At 45.9% G+C, this 18,649-nt stretch overlaps 1 protein-coding gene across 2 annotated transcripts in view; it reads left to right on the top strand.

Moving 5' to 3' along the window:
- Positions 1–18,649, top strand: part of CLSPN (claspin) — a 413,699-nt gene that overhangs the window by 62,425 nt on the left and 332,625 nt on the right. The window lies entirely within an intron of this gene.

The raw sequence follows: 18,649 nt of genomic DNA on the forward strand, positions 1-18,649 counted from the left end.
TCCACTAATTAAAGTGGGAACCTTGCACCAGTCCAAACAACCCTTATGGTGATGTAAGAGGTCAAAGATAACTGTAGAAAGGTATTCAAGTGGTAGCTGTAGAGAGCAGCCTTCAGGCTTCGTCTTGAAGTAATGTTAAGCAGCTTGTTTTACCAGAATGCAACCTTATAGTATTGGTTAAATGAAAGGAGAACCACACAGTAGTTATAAAAATATGTATTTATTAATATAACTCTATAGCATGACACAGTATCTCCTAAATGGAGATAATCACCAAGAACACAGTACTCTAGCACAGAAACAATAGTAAATAGCACTAATACACAGTGAACTCCAGGAGGAGACCAAACCATATACTAAAATAGTGGTATAAGAACCACTATTTGAGTCAAGACAGTGTCTAGAGGACGTAGAATTGCTGGGACCCCATGGAACCACCCACGGTGAATAAGTAGGGACCCCATGGAGGACGGGTGCAGTGTGGGAACACGACTGCCTGCGCCATACAATTCTATGGGGAAGTCGCGGTTGAAGTTTTAGAGTTTAAGGACCCTTCCCACTTGACTTCTCAGAAACCCTGTGGAAGTTAGGAGGTTGGAGAGCCACCCCACCCGTGGATACTGAAGAACCAGAGTTGCCTATCCCAAGGAAGCTGGGTGCATAGGTCTGAAGAGGCGTTGGAAACCGCAGTCGAATCCAATGGAGCACTGCGAAGAAGAGCTGCTGTTGGAAGGAATAAAAGTGTCACTTGGAATCGAAAGGTGGATTCTTATTGAAGGGTACGTGAAAGCAGAGGGGACAGAGTCTGGGTCACTCGGGTGTGACCAGGGGCTCGGTAGACGAATGCCCACCGCTGTCAGGTGCTTCATGTGTGTTGATGGAGTTCTTGACTCTGCAGCTATGGGGACCAGGAGATGTCTAGGATAACCAGGAGCCGGATACGAGCTGTCCCACATGGGATGTCGAGTGCTGAGGGATTGGTGTCTGGCGGGAGCACCAACAAGCCCTGGCAACGGCAACCCACGCAGAAGGTCAAGGAAAGTTTCGGTTCGGACCAGCAAGGTTCAGGAGACTCACCAAACACAGGGGAATCAGGGCAAGTCTGGAGCAATCAGGGGAGCCCAAGGAAAGTAAAGTTGACCCTTAAGTGGACCCACAGGCTGGAGGCACAAGAGTAGCGAGGGGACCTTGAGCGATTTCACAAAGCAGCAGCCCACGGAGCACTCGGTGCGAGGAGGCCGGAGTTCTTTGTAGAAAACAATGCCCGAGGTTGAGGATACTTGGAACCTAGAGCACTTGTGTGGGAAATGCCAACAAGCATATGCACTTGAAAATGTACACAGTGCACAGGGCTTCAGGTATTGCTGCCCCCACAAGGGATTTTGACCACAAACTTGGTGAGTGGGCAGCTCGGACCTCCAGGGACGTAGAACCCACCTCCTGTGTTGCTTAAGCCTTCGGAGTCTATAGAAGCTCAGGGTCAGCAGACCGGACAGCAATATTGTGGTACCTGTGAATGTAAGGTAGAGACTTCTTCACTCCAAGGGAGATCTCTTTCATTGTCCTTGATGCGCCACAGGTCCTGCACGCATCCTGTATGATGCATGGGCACAGACAATGCTTAAGACTGAGAGGGAGACTAAGTCGGGCCAAAATGAGGTCCAGCGAAGTAGAGAGTGTCCAGACGGTCGAAGTTCAGTGGTTTCTGGTTCAGAATCTTGTCCATGTCGAATCTAGGGTCCTACAGTCAGGTAAGCCCTTTTGTACCCACGGGAGAGGGTTGGACAGATTCAAGGGACCCTCCCAGGTGAGAGTCTGGACAGTGGGGAAGTTATTCCCATGTCCTTTGTCCAGTTTCGTGCCAGAGCAGGAGCCAACGGCACCCAGGGCTGGTTTGAACTGTACAATGCACAGGGACACCAAATGTGCTTCTCGTGCAGACTTTCAATTGCTGGCTAGCGCACCCACCCACCCAGCCCTAATACACTAAATCCTGTCTGGGAGGTGGTCACACCACCCTGTGACAGGATGCCTATTGTTCTGCCTTCCCCTGCTCGAGCCTGGCTTGGCAGCAGGAGGGCAGAAATGTGTCTCTGGTCGGCAGCAACCATTTTGTGCTTCCCGGGACGAGAAGGCTGGTACCGGGAACACCAGGGACCCAACACAATGTTTGACATCAAACACGATAGGGTTGCTTTCAGCCGTTTTAGAGTTGGTCATCACGCAGTCGCATAATGCCACTTTATATGTCGTAAATGTCTGCTGCATTAACAACCCAGGAGAATGGACTCTGTAGGCTGCAGGGGGGTCCTGCTCATGCAGTGGCATCCTCTTACTTCGAACCAAGCACCCTGCCTTCAGGATTGTTAAGGCCTTCCATAAGGGTGACTGGTTTTAAGTGCAGTGACCCTTCGATATAGTAAACTTATATCTTTAGAAAGTGGTGCATGCACCAACTTACACAGGCTGCAATAGTAGACCTGTGGTTCCATTTTGCATGGCCTCTCATGGGTGGCATAATACATGCTTCAGTTTAGGGGAGGCCTCTTGGGTACCTAAGCCCTGGGTACATGGGTACCATATACTAGGGACTGACAAGGGTACCCCAGTATCCAATATTGAGTGTACCCAAGTACATGACAAAACAGTTTAGGGAGAAAGCAGATAGACTGGGGTCCTGATTAGCAGGATCCAAGTCAGACTAGTCAAAAATAGTATCACATTTAGCAAAAAGTGGGGGTAACCATAAGAAGCAGATCCTACTTTCCTACACAACCCCCCCCCCACCACGTAAGGGGATGAGACTTACCTTGCCCAGTTGAGTCTTCATTTTCTAGTGGTAATATCTGGAGAGTCCATCTGCATTGGCATGGTTACTCAAAGGACTATGTTCCACTGTATTGTCCATCCCCTGTAGGGAAATGGACAACTTCAAAAGTTTGGGGTTTTCACCCTTCATCTATTTTCGCCATAGGGAGGGGCTTATGGTCTGTCTGAACAATGAAGTGAGTGCCAAAAAGGTATGGCCTCAGTATCGGAATGCATGCATCATATTCTTTCAAGAAATTCACACCACACCAGTAGAGCTGCAGCGCTTACAAAGGCACTAGAGAGGTCCATTGTTGTCACCACTCACTTTATGTATGCCCGCGGGGCACTGGTCTGGATTCCACTGGGTGTACCTATCCAAGCACTTAACACCATTATAGACCGGGAGGGGCAATATGTGCTTGTTTAGGGTTGGTTTGACGGATCACGCATTCTCCTGAGGAGCATCTAAGCCCCAAACACTCATCAGGGGTCCTTTTGGGCCGTGCTCTCCGGTGTATTGGCGATTAAAACTGGGACACGTGGATTCTAGGCAGGGACTAAAATTGCGTGCCTGATCTGCAGCTGGATTGGTCCTGCCTCCCCATTAACCCTCCCCCACACCCCCCCCGTCCACCCAAATGGAGCAGTTCGCGGAGTGGGTCTGCCAGTGGGCACTCACAGATACTAGAGAACAGTACACTCACAATTCAACGTCTAGTCCTTTTATTCTGCAGCGAACAACCTCTATGTGCGCCTTGACCATATTTTACGCTCTACCTCCATCCTAGACACAGTTGGGCATGCGGACTACCTGGGCTGCATCCAATGCGATCATGATACTCACATAATAGACGTGGCGGGAAACACCACGGTTCCTCTGGTGTCCACATGGCATATTTCCCAGGAAAACCTAGAAGCCCTAACCTTCTGCAAATCCCAAGAGTTACATATCGGGCAATACTTTAACAAAAGTGAAGCCACAGCATCCAACAGGACACTCAAATGGGACACCCTCAAGGTAGTTATGCTGGGGGGTGCTTACGGGAAATGGCAGGGATTTGCAGGGTATTCAAGAGGGAGATTAAAGAGATTGAGTAACTTTTACCCATCCTAGAAAAAACTGTGACCCAAGATGCCTTCAAAGGCTCAGCACTGACCGAGTCCAAAACTCGACATGCTGCTCCTTGAGAGCGAATGTGCTGCTTCTGTCTCTAAGCATACATAGCCAAGATGCATCTGGAGGGAGACCAATCTGGTCGCCTCCGTGCGTGGCTGGTTTGGCAAAATACCTACTTGAGCCTGATCTTGAAAATATGAATGCATTCTTTGTGTATTGCTGGACTTTATACAAAGTATCCCCAGACCCAGTCGCTGACGCAGTCAGTAAGTTCTTGGCAGGGCTCACTTTTCCGCACGTCTCTGGTGCTGTCAGGGAGGACATAGACCCCTATATCACTATCCCCAAAATCAAGCAGACTATTTGGGACAAAGGCAGAAATAAAACACCAGGCCTCGATGGGCTCCCGATCTAATATTACAGCGCCTTCACTGCAATCCTCATGCCAGACTGGCAGAAATGCTTAATGAGGCCCTGCAGGTTGGGGTATTACCGCCGTCCCTTCAAGAGTTTCTCCTGGTGTCCATACTAAAACCTGACCGGGATACGACTCCAGGCCAATAGCCATCCTCCGTGAAGATTGTAAAATATTTGGGAATATTTTAGCTGACAGGTAAGCTTAAGAATTACCTAAATTTATTCACCCAGACCAATGGTTTTGTCCCAGGGCGAAGCACATCTCACAACATCCGACTGCTGTTTCATGTGCTGGACCAGGCCCCCAGATGGTTCCCATATGCAGCCAGCTTGATATTGAATCTCATAAAAGCTTTTTACACACTTCATGCGATTAACTTTTCCAAGTGCTTGTCAGGATGTGGGTGAGCAGACACCTCAGAACAAACACAAAACTGTCATCCACCGATTTTTTTCCCCCCCTTCATGATCCACCTTGGCAGGCTTATCTCACTACCCTTCTCTGTGGACAGAGGCACTAGGCAGGGCTGCTTCCTATTCCCCTGCTGTTCGCAATGGCTAAGCAACCCCTTGCCGCTACGCTCCGCCTGGAGGGTGAGGCTTAGGGGATCCCCTTGGATGGTATTACCCACATGGTTTCTCTGTATGCAGACAACCTACTCTTGTATATCTACGACGTCTGCTCAGACTTCTCCCCAATACACACCACACTTCAGGCGTTTGCACAGGCGACAGCCCTCCAGGCCAAATTGTGTGTGTACCTACTAAGCTGCAACATAACCTCACTTGAGGTGAGGCTTGGAGGAACCCTCCTGAACTGGAAGGTCAATGTAGTCCGATACCTCAGAGTTCATGTTTACCACTCTCTGAAGGTAACCTGAGGAGAGCCCTTTCTGCCCTAAATTCGCAGGTACAGTTCTGGAAAAAATTGCCTTTAGCTACTATGAGGAAGATAGCCCTATTTAAAATAATTTTGTCAAGGTTATTGTATTTTCTCAATGCTCCTGTAATTCCCCAGGAAGGCTTATTTCCCGGGACTTTGACACCATGTTAGGGGAGCTTATCTGAGGAAACAGGTGCCATAGCATTGCGCTAAAAAAGCTACTACAGCTGCCAGTGGACTGAGGTGGACTCAGAGCCCAGCATTCGAGACTTGCTACTTAGCGCGCAGCTGCAGTATGTTTCATGGTGGTTAGTGGGGTGGTTTATTGGAGAGACTTGAAACTGCTCTGGCCCCCTGACAACGTCTGCGCTGCGAGGCTTCCTATTTTCCGCAGTTGCCCTTCAGGCCCCATGGTCGCTACAGTTCACAGTGGTTAGCAGGGTGGTTCATGGGATAGTCATGTAACAGGTCTGGCCCCCTGACAGCATTAGCGCTCTGAGTCTGCTACAGGTCACAACTGCCCGCAAATGTCTGTCTGCAGTTTTCTGCTTCACACGTCACATTGCGCTTCCCCCTGCAGGGCTTATCACGCTTCTCCAGATCCTATTCAGCCTCTGACTTGAGGAGCTGATGACGAGTGATCCTTGGTGATGTCAGGGGATCTCTTTGCTGATGGCCACCACCTTACCTTCAATCAACTGGTCTTTGACTATGCTATTCCACAACAGCAATACTTAACATACTGACAGCTACGCAATACGTGTTGTGTCCTCTGGTCCACACAAAATGTAGATCCCCAAACGCACTCCATCATACAGTCAACAAAATCATTTACAAATAAAATACATATTGCGTCATAGGTAACACCTTTTGATTGGTTAAAAGTTTAAAAGGATTGTAAGAACAGCTGGTAGTAATTTACATCATAGATAAATGCATTGTTATAAGTACATCTAAAAGGTAAGACATAATACTGAGTAATTAATGAGCGAACTATACAGTAATGATAGTAGAGTGATAGTGCGTGAAAAGCGTAGGCTACAGCCACAGTTGAAGGTTTGTGGCTTGTATATTATTTTGCTGTTCTCTTCTGTTCTTGCGTTGGGCATAGAGTCTTTCCAGCTACCGCATAAAACTTCCCAATTCGTGCAAGCTCCATCTGCACTGTGACATTAGAGCCTCCTTACATGATCTTACTCTGTTTTGGATAAACATAGTTCTTAGGTATAGGAGCCTCGGGCTTAACAAGACTGGGCAGCAGCAGATGACGTGCTCTGTGCGATATTGGCACAAGCAAAATCCACTGCTTTCTGTTGGTGTAGTTTTCCAGTGTGCCCTCTAGTCCTCTATTGGTAGTGTTAGGAGCTTGGTCTTCAATACGTTCTGTAGGGCTTGCCTGCCCAATCCTGCTTTCAGGTATGGTTGACCTAGGATAGCTTTGTGTGAGTAGACAAGGCCCTCTGCACCACAAATGGATCTAATCCGTTCGAGATCTTGTTGTCTTGAAATGATCTTTCCCTGCTTCTTTAGCAGGTTTTTTTAAACCGGCTGTTGTTAATTGAGTGTCCGTTAGAAAATCAGCTGGCAGACCCAGTGTCTTATTGGCTGTCACAAGGTACCTTGCCCAACAACTAGTGTTGTCGGCAAAGACTATTTGAAGTGCTTTCCTGATGGTACCAGGACTTGCCTTAATCACATGATGATGCAATTTTACTATATCTTTTTTACCTTCTATGTCCATTGCTGTTATATTGAACTCTAGTCAAATCAGTGTGTGCATTGCCGAATATGGCAGCTTAAAAACCTTTCTGAAGTCCATGATGTGCAAATGCTCCAATTTGTCGGTCAACAAGCCAGGGAAAGCAAGATGGCCATAGCTCAGTGTAGGAATCAACTTGGCTCGTATTACTCACCGAATGCCTTCCATTGAGTGGCTTATAAGCTTATGATGTAGTCTGCATAGGGCATGTGTGACCTTAGCCGCTTTTGCCATGAGTGCTTTGGCCTGTAGTGTTGTTCTGCCGGTGTCTGAGAATTGTACTCCCAGGTAAGTATACTTATTGGCGGTGGCAATTCTTAATGGGCCAAGGTGCCAGCCCAATAATGATTTTTTGGGTTTGTGGCCAAAGACCAGCACCTTAGTTTTGGCTGCGTTGGCTTGGAGTTTATTTTTCCGTATTATAAAGGTATAGTGTCTCCAATGCCCTTTTCATGCCTATTCTAGTTTGGTCCAATAGGACAACGTCATCCGCATACTGCATAATTGGTACTCTGAGATGGCCCAGTTTGGGTGGGAAGATGTTGTTTTTTAAAAGTGCATCTCCCAGGTCCGCAGTATATAAGTTGAACAATGTGGCTGCCATCACGCAGCCCTGTTTTAGCCCTTTGTTTGTGTAGATCTTTGCTGTTGCAAATGTCTGTGTGAGCTTGGTGCGGACCCAAGTGCCGGTGTGGAGAGACATGATGGCTGCCAGGAGTTTCCTCGGTATGCCCCACTTTGTAAGTTTTGCCCACAGTATGTTAATGTTAAAAATGATTTATAAAGCGCACGTACACAGGGTGGTTTCATGGCACTGTAGAAGGCTCTGTGTGCTATCGAGGAATACATTAATTGTAGGCTTGTGCAAATAGCCATGTTTTAAGGGACTTCCTGAATTGCAGAAGGTTCGTGCAGGGCCGTATTTCCAGTGGGTCAATGCCATCGACAGCGGCACTGTAGTCTACAAAGCATGCGTATAGTGGTGGGGTGGCGACCTCTGTGGCCTTAGTTGCCAGTAATGATAGTGCAATGGCGTTATCCATTGTCTCTGAATTCGGCCGAAATCCTGTCTGGTATTGTGGTATTATTTGATTATCTGTTATCCATGCCTCTAACTCTTTCAAGAGAACTTTTCATATGCCTTCCCATCCACATCTAGTAATGCGATCAGTCTATAGTTCTCTGGCAGCGAAGCATCTCCTTTCCTGTAGATGGGTTGCAAGATGGATCCTGTCCACGATTCCGGTACTCCTGAGCTGTTATAGCAATGGCTAAATAGTCCGTGCATGTGGGGGGCCCAGAAGTCTCGATCTTCATTGAGGACGCTTCCTGGTAGTCCATTAGGCCCTGGAGCCCCGTCCTTCCTAATTCCCTTGAGTGTGGTCAATATTTATTTTTCTGTAGGGGCAAGGTCCTCCATCTCATTCTCGTCGGGGTAGTTGCCTTCTAACTCCATAGTTTTTGCCGTGGTTTTGTCTTGGTCGACATATAGCCTTGATGCATGGGCTGCCCATTCGTTGGCAGGGACAGCATTATGGGTATGGCTTCCACCATTTAGACCGTTAATATAACTCCAAAATTCCCTGTTCTTTTTGTGAGCCAGCAGAGCATAGATATATTTCCATTTATCCTCTGTAAAAGTTTGTTTCAACTGCCAAACAGTTTCTGTGTGCAGTCTTTTAGCTGTTTTCAAAAGTGTTTCTGTCCGTGGGCACTTATATCTCCTACACTTTAGCTCTGCCAGGCGGCACTGCTTTTTGCTCTCTCTAAATGCTTTGAAGTCGATAAGGTTGGCTGGCCCATTTCTGCTATGTTTTCCTTTATATGTGGGTTGTCTTCCTGTGATCAGTGCGTTAGATAACGAATAGATGATTTCTGGCCAACTTTCCTGAGGGCCAGTTGTGCAGATGGCCTGTTTCCACTTGTTGTATCTAGCTTGGCTTATGGGACCGCATTTAATTTGTTTTATTGGTGCTGTATCATTATTTGTAAAAAGCTTTTTACCAGCAGTTAGGTGTTAAACATGCATCATGATGCTTATAATAACTAGGATGGATATTGGATGGTGATCACTAGCAGTAGTGTATGACACCTTGTATTCTTCACACCGCCTCAGTAGATTCTTGCTCAGAAAGATGTCATCTAGCGTGGAGATGTTTTTGAATGTGGGTTGTTGTTTCGTATTTGGCTGCCCCACTTGGTTCAGGGACTCCAGGTTACATTTGTTAATGCAAGCTTCCATGATGTTCCGACCATTATCTCCTTGGCGTCGTTCTGGCTGGCACAGGTCTCTCATGTTGAAGTCTCCAATTATGATACAATCGTACCTGGGGTTCTCATAGAGGTATTCTCTGATCAGACCAGTAATCCTCCTTGTGTTCACTGTTTTTACCTTATTGTTTGGATTATTATAGAGGTCAATTACTGCGATTGTGGTATGGATGCCCTCTACTCCTATTCCCTTTATAGTGGTGATCTGGACGTCATGGGAATGCGTAGGCCATTCCTCAATTCGTACTTGCAGGTTTAATTTAACAAAGATTAAAACCCCGCCGATCGGTCTTCTGAAGATATTTTTCTTATTGGCCAATGTATGGATTTCCTGGAAGCCTTTAATGGGATTTGGTGTTGCCGTCCATGTTTCCTGTAGGCCTAGGATATCTCCTGTTTTGAGCAAATCTGTGGCTTCCTTATTGGCGAAGGTCGTTTTGAGCCCTGCCACGTTCCAGCTTATTGGTCTAAGCCTAGTTCTTATTCTTGCCTCTTGTGTGCTAGGGATTTGCTCCCCCCCCCCGTTGGAATGCAGTGCCATTGAGATCCAGGCCCAGTATTCGGCTGTGACGTCCTGAGATGCTCTTAGCTCCATGCAGTGTCTGGTAGCATCGCCCTTCTTTAGCTTGATTTTAATGGTATTATCACAGTGTTGACTCTGGATCGGTTTTATGCCCCTTAGAATACTTTTCTGTGGTGCTGTCGCAGTTTGAGCAGCCTCTGTAGTAATATTTGGGGATACTTTTCCGTTGGACAGTTGTCTACGCAGATGCCCCAATCCTTGAGTAGGTCTTTTTCTGCCATAATGTTTTGGATGTCAAACTTTTTGGTTCACTTTGTTACTGTTGACTCCCTGTGACTTATCCAGGAGTCATTTTTAAAGTGCACCGATTCATGATGGGCTGATTTTAAGTAGGCCAGTGAGAGTATACACGACAGGAGGTAAAGGATGTTTGAGCTATTTAAGATGTCGCCTGGGCCTCTTGTCTCAAATTCAAGAGTGAAGATCACTGTATTCTCCGTATCTGACAGATGTCCATTTCCCGAGTTATTTCCCTCAAACTCATTGCTCTGCCCATTGTGCGCGGTTGTTCATTCTGAAAACCCTATTTGCCCATTAATCCAGCAAGGAGTGGCTTGTGTTTTCCCATTTTTTGTTTATTATTAAAAGATTGCTTGTGGGTCTGCACCCTTTGGTCGTCCGGTGCTGTCTTCCTTGCTAATGAGAATTGTGAAGCTGCTGTGTTTTGGCCTTTGGATTGTGTTTCTGTTGCAGGTGAATGTGCCTTCAATAAGCAAGGTTCCTCCTCATGTGCTGATGTCGACTTCGCCGTCTTCTCACACGGTTGTATTTACGTGGACCTATGTCCTGTTATTGGACTTTTCATATTTTTGCTGATCTTGGGTGGTGCCTGTGCCTCCCAACCTTCTGTTCTTTTGTTGGCGTTTCTGTGGTTGGCATTCGCCACCTCCGCATACGATCGAATTTGAGGATTGATAGCAGTGTGGATATTGGGCAGCGTAAAAGTCACCTTGAGAGGACCTTCTGTGAACTTCACGTTCGGGTGGTTTGAAATGGAGGTTTCCTGGCTGTTAATCGCCGGTGAAGCTTCAACTATAGTGCTGTTTCTCATTTGGAAGATGGGATAGTTCGATGGGCCCTTGTCTGTGCCGGTGTCGGACTGGTTGCAGGCTTGACTTGATACAGTTGTCCGTTCATTCCTTTTTTTGTGTGGATGTCATCCCGCTTTTCCTTTTGTTTGTTTTCAGAGATTTCCGTGATTGTTTCTTTTGCCGTCTGGAGATCTGCCCTTCAGTTGGTCTTTGATGAGGTTTCCTGTTTTGGTGTCCATCCTCTGAGCTGGTCGTTAGACTCCCGCTTTTGCCCGGGAGTGTCTTACTGATTGTAACTGCTGTGTCATGTGTTACTTCTGGTTTCTTGGGTGTTATTACTGATCCAGGATGTGGTTCCCCTTTTTCAGGGTTTTTCCTGTTTTGTTTGTTACTTGGCCGGGCTTGACTGCATTAATTTATTAAGGTTGTCAACAAGTCAGGCAGGGTGGCAAATTTTTTCACTATTGCTTCACTAAAGTTTTTTTATTGGACTTGAGGTACCCCCTTGGCCATTTTCTCTGGTAGTCCACTGGTCAATTTTAGAGTCAATCATGTCCACCTTTTTGTTGATTGTTAAAACACTTTGTGCAAGCATGTGTATTCAATCCACCTGTATTTCTAATTTGTGGGATTGCCAGGTGAGTGCCTTTACTGCTGCCAGCAGTGATGAATTTATTGTGTTTAGAATGAGTTCCGAACCATCCTTATTTATTGTATCTTGAGCGTCATACTGTGTTCCAGGGTATTGGCCAGTGGCAGCTCCAGTGGGTTCCTCTGTCGTTAATTGCGGGTTGCTGGCTGACCTTGCTTTTGTTTTTAGTAACTCAGTTAATGATGAATCTGGGGTGCAAAGGCCGCCAACTTTTTGTGGTGTTTGTGCCCTTCCAAGATTGTTAGCGGGCGTGGAGCAATTCTGGTGAGTCCCCAGGCCGCAGAGATTAATAGAATCTTCCAGTATTTCCTGGTGCCGGTCATTTGTGATGGATAAGGGCCTCTATTTCGGTGGCGTTCTTGTTGTGGATGTGACCAGATGGTGTTGGGCCCTGCGATTTGATTAGTGCTTTGCCATCATTTAACGGTGATGAGATCTCAATGATCCCAATTTGCTCTGACCAATATTCTACCATGTTGTGGTTTGTTGTAATTTTTGTGTTTGCTGGTGGTATTTAAAATATCGTTACTGTCTGTGACCGTGTCTGCTGTCTCTGCGAGTCTCGTCCTCTCTGATTATTGATTTTCCCAGGCTGTCCTGGGCTGTTTGATTTGGGACCAGGGTGGGGGGAGCTTTTCCCTGAGTTGCTGCCTCCTGGCTTGCTAGCAGAGGGCTAGGTCTGGTGGCTGATGCGACTCCCTCCTCCTCCATACACTTGGGATTCTGTCTTCAACCTTGTGAAATATTGGTGTATTGGGAGGCTCCCTATTGAATGTTTACCCAAGTCTAGCGAGTTCTTCAGTCCTCTTATTGTTCCCCATTGATGCCGCACTCGTTTCCTTTTTGGCAGATCCTGTGCTCCTCATTTTCCTAGAGAAGGTCTTGGCAGTGCTCCAATTCCTACGTGCCACAAATATTTTATGTGAGAATTTCCAATTGTTGTAGAATGCTGACGTCTGCAGCCTTACCCTACTCGCCCAATCTATGGCCCGCTCTCTTGACTTCTGCTGCCTCGTTTGGCTATGTCGAGTTCCTAGTTTGACTGACGCGGGCTGCCCTAGCTGTCCTTCCTGGTGCTTTGATCTAATTGGATTCTGATTGAATTCTGTTTGGCTGGTGAATAGATCCTTCTATCTAGTGTAATATAAGCAGACGTTGGTAGTGAATGGAGTTATTGGTATTGATATTAAAGGGTTGGTGTTTGAGCGTTACTCTTTAAGCTGTTGAAATGTAGGAGTTTTAAGCGTCTTAAGCCCTTTCCTGCGCCCCTGGGCCCCTTAAATGGGTCTTGTCCAGTTTTTGCCAGACGTGTCCAGTGAAGGTCTCTTTATTGATGTTTATTGATGTGGAGACTCCAGGGTGGCGAATTGGTCCAGTCGGGGGAAAGTGCAGGTGACAAGTAGGGAAATAGAGCAGCGATGATGGAGCAAGCGGGGCTCACAAGGCCAGGGACGCAGGCTGCACCTGATCTAATCAGGCCGCCTCCACGATTCTGCCTAGCGCCACTCTCACTGCGGCCTGCGGTGCTAAAGGCAGCCGTGCTTGCGCTCACTAAACCCCTTTCCTGCTCGAGTGCCTTTAATGACCCCCTCTTAACCAGGCACGTCCTGATATGCACCTGGTGATCGAGGGTCAGGACTGCTGGGGGGCCTGGGAGCTTTTGCTGTTTCCTCGGTGATTGGTACAGTGCCCCCTCACCTTGTGCCTTCACCTCCGGCTCCTCCTGTGTCCAGCTCCTGACTCCCGCTTCGTTTCTCCGCTGCCACACCACAGCTTCAGGCTACGGAAGCCGCCAGGAAGCAGCGGGGGCCGCGGAAGGCTCGATGGAGCTTCAGCCTCGATGGAGCTTCAGCCTCGGAGGGCAGGGTAGATCGAGGGAAAACGGTGAAAGCGGTGAAGCAGGCTGAAAGAGGCGAGGCTCCAGTGGCGGACGGTGACACTTGAAAGTGGTAGGGCGTAAAATGTTTGTCATACTTCCGCATAGCAAGCGAGCGTAGCGAGCGAGCCTGAAAAACCTAAGGGGGATTCGGGGGGGTTCTCTCCCCGCAAAATTTTTGAAAAAAGAGTGGAAAAATGGTGCATTTTCAAGCAAATTTGAAAGAGCAGAAAGGTTAATAAAGCAATGAAGAAAGTGCAGTTATTACAGTAATAAAGAGATCATGTCATATAACATAGGTAGCTGCTTATTCAGTATAACCACAGGGCTTCATAACAGACTTTGAGATATAATGCATTTCTGAGTACCTCACAGGTGATTTTTATTTAACAAACAACTAAACGGGTGGTCGGAAACTAGCAGCATTGAACATACATATGTTTACTTTTTGTATCTAAAATCAGCACGTCTGTCTTTAAGAGCAGCAAACTTTTCAATTACTTGAACGTTAAAATCTGAGATATTTTGAACTAACTTGCTCTCTATAGAGAGCATTGCCAAAGCATTTAGTCTTTCATGAAGCATGGTGTTTCTTAGGAATGTCTTAATCCTCTTTAAGGCGGAAAAAGATCTTTCTGCCTCTGCTGTTGTCATAGGAGTGGTTATGACAATTTTAAGTAAAGTCACTGATTGCATGAAATTATAATGGTGCGGGGAGTGGGATGGGTGGGTACATCGGCCAAAAATATTAGTGGGGATTGTATTGTTATACATTTTTCCAGACCCCATACTGTTCAGTCTTTAATGCGCACCTGTGAGTTATTGCCAGGGCCCATGACGAACATATGCATGTTTTCCCTTGGCCATTTTTATAAAACCCATCACCAACAATTGTGTGACTATGCCTATGGCCCTCCCTTTGGCCAATCGCTTCTTGGCTCTGTCCGACTTAGATGTCCCTGATTGACAACCAAGACCGAGTAACGAACTTTCTGCCCTGTCGCTGATTGAGGACCCCATCTGCACCTGTCTCCTCTGATAATTTTGTTAATTTATCAGAGTGCACAGTATTAAGGACAGGCACCTTAAATATTATAAGTTGGAATATAGCAGGCCTCCAACAAAGGTTCCTTGACCCTGGGTGGGTCAATTTTATCCAAGGTCAGGACATAATCATGTTACAGGAGACGTGGGCAACTGCTAACTTACATGTCAATGGGTTTCAGCGTCACAATATCCTTGCCACCAAACCTAGAATGGGCCGCCCTTTGGGAGGCTTATCCATTTGGATTAACATCTCTGCTGGAGGTTCTTCCAGGGTCATACAGACGAACAATCAGAACTTCCAGGCTATATTATTTAAACAGAAAACTAGTTTTTTCCTGGTTAATTTTTATAATAATGATTTTAGTTCATTACCTAATGTACATTTTAGGAATCTTTTTAATTTTATTACCACTCTGGAGCCTAGGGCTGATTTTAACAATATTTCTGGCCTTGTATTGGGTGGTGATTTTAACGCCAAATTAAAAGAAGATTGTCCAACTATTAAGGACTGTAACTCGGGCTCGGGGTGTCAAAGGGGTGCGGCATTAACTACCTTTTTGTGTACACATAACCTGGAGAATGCTATGGACCGTTTTCCTGCTGTTCCCATAGTGCCCACATTTAGAGGTAGAGACTGTTCCTCAACAATTGATTACATTTTTATTTCCCCTGGGCTGGCAGACTGTATTAGTAAGGCTAAGGTAATTCCAATGTCCCAAGGAGATCATAATCCTATCAAGATCAGTTTAAAGACTATCCATCGACCAGTTTATAACAAGGAATGTGGTGCTAGGAACCTCTCCATTGGCTCAAACAATTTTAGATTAAAATGGAGGGGCATTAACGTTATGACTGTTCAGATCTTGGTCAGAGATAATCTTCCTCTTTTCCTCTCATGTTTGTCCGATTTAAGTCCTAACCTTGGGGCAGTAGATGATTTTGTTAAGATTTGTTCAGCTCTTCGAGCACAGCTCACGATTCGGCTGCGCGCCATTACGGATGACCAGGGATGGTTTGATCATGAGTGTTCTCTGGCCAACCGCGTCTTGCGACTAGCCTTATCCGCTAGCCCGAGGAATCTGTCTGATGTAAAAAATGCTAGGACCCGATACAATTGGCCATAAGTAAAAGGAAGGAGGAGATTCTCGAGGAGCGCTGGGAGGTGCTAGCGCAAACAGCCGCCCGGGGTAGGGGGGATATCTTTTGGGCCGCGGTTAAAGACCTGCGTTGCACAGGTCCGCTCGCGACCCCAATGGATTGCACCATCCTTGGAGCTGCATGGGTGGACCATTTTTCTAAGATCTATGCGGCCCCACCCTCAGTTGCAGCCATCCCAATATTTAACAGTCCCCCACGGGTTGATCTATCATTATCCGAGGTGGAAGAGGCCATCGCACAGAGTGCGGGAAATAAAGCCCCTGGCCCAGATGGCCTCCCAATTGATATTATTAAGGCTCACCCTGACTTATGGGCCCCACTCTTGTTGAATGTTTTCAAGAATCTAATTTTTACTTCTCCACCACCACCAACCTGGTCATCTAGCATAATAGTGCCCATTTTTAAGAAGGGCGACCGTTCCCAACCGTCATGTTACAGGCCTATCTCCCTTATTGACAACACCCTAAAGATTTTAGGGAGAGTATTGTATAATAAAATCCTATCATGGGCCGAGGATAACCAAATTTTAGAGAGTTGCCAGTTGGGTTTCCGCAATAAAGTCGGAACCGCGGAGCAGTGCCTAAATCTGAACCTTATTTTGGGCAAATACACCGTAGCACGTAATTGCCCAATTTATTTGGCCTTCATGGACTTATCCACTGCTTTTGACCTTGTCAATAGGTCATTACTTTGGAAGGCCTTATTGGATTACGGTCTGGATGAATCCCTGATACACTTCCTGGCCTATTTGCATAGAGACTTGAAGGCCTGTGTCAGGATCGGTATTGGGGGTGAGGTTTCTGAGCTAGTTAGAGTTAATAGAGGGGTCAGACAGGGCTGTGTCCTAGCTCCTCTCTTATTTACAATATATCTTAACGGCCTTCACAAACATCTGGTTTCTCTAACCGGTGATGTCCCGACCATAAAAGGAAATTATCTCCCCGCCCTGCTATATGCAGATGATGCGGTCCTTATGGGGCGCACCCCAAACGCTCTACGCATTTTAGTGAATGGCTTCGTTACGCATATGGATTCCCTAGACTTGAAGACCAATTTTAAAAAGTCCTTTGTCATGTCCTGCGGCCCGAAGAGGCGTCATATTGGCAGTATAGTTGTGGGGGCAGAAAGACTGGGCTCAACTAGCAGTTTCCCGTATTTGGGTGTGGTCTTTGCTGCGAACAACTCCTGGAGTGGGCATATTGCCCACGCCAGGAGTAAGTTCTCAAAGTCCAGTTATTTAACCCTTCCGTTGAGCCATTGGGAGCGCGGCCTTCTATTTCACCTTAGGGCAGGCACTATTAAATATGCACTTAGTTTTCCTTTATGGAATTTTAATGATCGATGTGTTGAGCCATGCCCTTGTGACTCTGAGTAGGCAAACAATTTTACATTTTTTATTCTTTTGTAAATTTTACATGAAGTATATTAAATGGTTTTTAATGCCGTATTTAAAAAAATTAAAACCACTTAGCCTGGAACTTGCATTTTCAATGATTTTGTCCCTGGATGACGATGAACTTGTCTTTCGTGTGAGCTCTTTCTTAAAAACTGTGGTTCGTGCTCGGCTAACAATGTCTTAATGTTTATAAGGACTATTCCTGATGTGCAAAACCGTACTTTAATGTCTAATTGTATGATTTTATAATTGTTTTGTTTTCCTTTTGTACTTTTATGGATTGTTAATGATCCGAATAAAGTTCCATTGATTGATTGATTAAAGTCACTGTCTCTGTAAATGTCTTTTCCATATTTAGTTTATGAATTAAAGTCAGCAAAGACCTGGCATCTCTGGCCTTTCGGTACACAGGCATTGAGTACAGTACAGTCAACTCACTTTTGAGGTCCTCTTGGTTGAGCATAGGATAAGCTTCCACAGCCTCATGCAGAGCATGCTCAGGGAAGGATTCACCATACTTTGCAAAGTTTTGACTTTCCAATAATGCGGCACTCGCCAAATGTTTTGTGAAAGCAAAACGTTCTTGTGCATGCACAATTACAATGTCACATATCTCCTTTGCATTTCGGACCAGAGTGGTGATGTTTTTCCTGTGGTTTGCAAAAGTTGAAGCCTCTGGCAGTTTGCTGTCTAAATTGTCAACCTCATTTCTCACTATGCTTATGCGCTCGACAAACATAGCGGTATTTCTTTTCACAGAGACAGTATCGATCTCTCTTGCTTGTAACTGATTGTATAAATTTTCGACAGCTGACATTATGTCTTGAAATAAAAACAGAAATAACTGAAACTCTCTATCTTCTAGTGTTCTAGCAAAGCCACGGGCTTCACTTTGAGTTTTGAAATCAAAGGTTTCATTGACTTATATTATGAAAACATTTCACAAGGTCCTCCCTATATTGATATATTAGTTGGACTGTACGTATGTTAAAGTTCCAACGAGTTGAGGATCCCCTTGGAACCCTTTTGTCCACAATCTCCTGAAGTGCTTCCGTTCTTTTTGGGGAACGTGAGAAGAATGCTGCCATGCCTCCTACATCCTGAAAGAAAATTTGTGTCTCGGAGATCTTTGATACTGCCTGCTGCATAATAAGATTAAGTTGGTGGGCGTAACAGTGCACGTAATGAGCATAAGGGTACACATCTCTAATTCTTTTCTGTACTCCACCAAGGCTTCCACTCATTACGGACGCACCATCATAGCTTTGTGCAATACGTTTTTTTTTTTTTTGGGTGCACCTCTGGAAAAATGAAGTTCAGTTGACGCAGTATAGCTGCAGTTATGGTTTCTGCAGTAGAGTCTCTTAAATGAGCGAAACCATAGAACCTCTCCACAACATTGTCATTGTCCAGGTATCGAAAGACTAATACGGACTGTGTTTGTGTGGCCACATCAGTGGTGTCATCAGCCTGAATAGCCACAAAGTCTGTGTTTTGCAACTCTTGGACAATATGGCTTCTCATAATTTCTAGCATACACTCAAGGAGTTCATTTTGTATAGTTTTAGAGGTGCCCTTAAAGACTGTAGCAGTTGCTAAATGTGCTTCCATTTCCTTGTCTATGTTTGCTATTAAATCCACAAGGCCT

Source organism: Triturus cristatus, chromosome 3_2, assembly GCF_964204655.1.
Source record: "Triturus cristatus chromosome 3_2, aTriCri1.1, whole genome shotgun sequence".
NCBI lineage: Eukaryota > Metazoa > Chordata > Amphibia > Caudata > Salamandridae > Triturus > Triturus cristatus.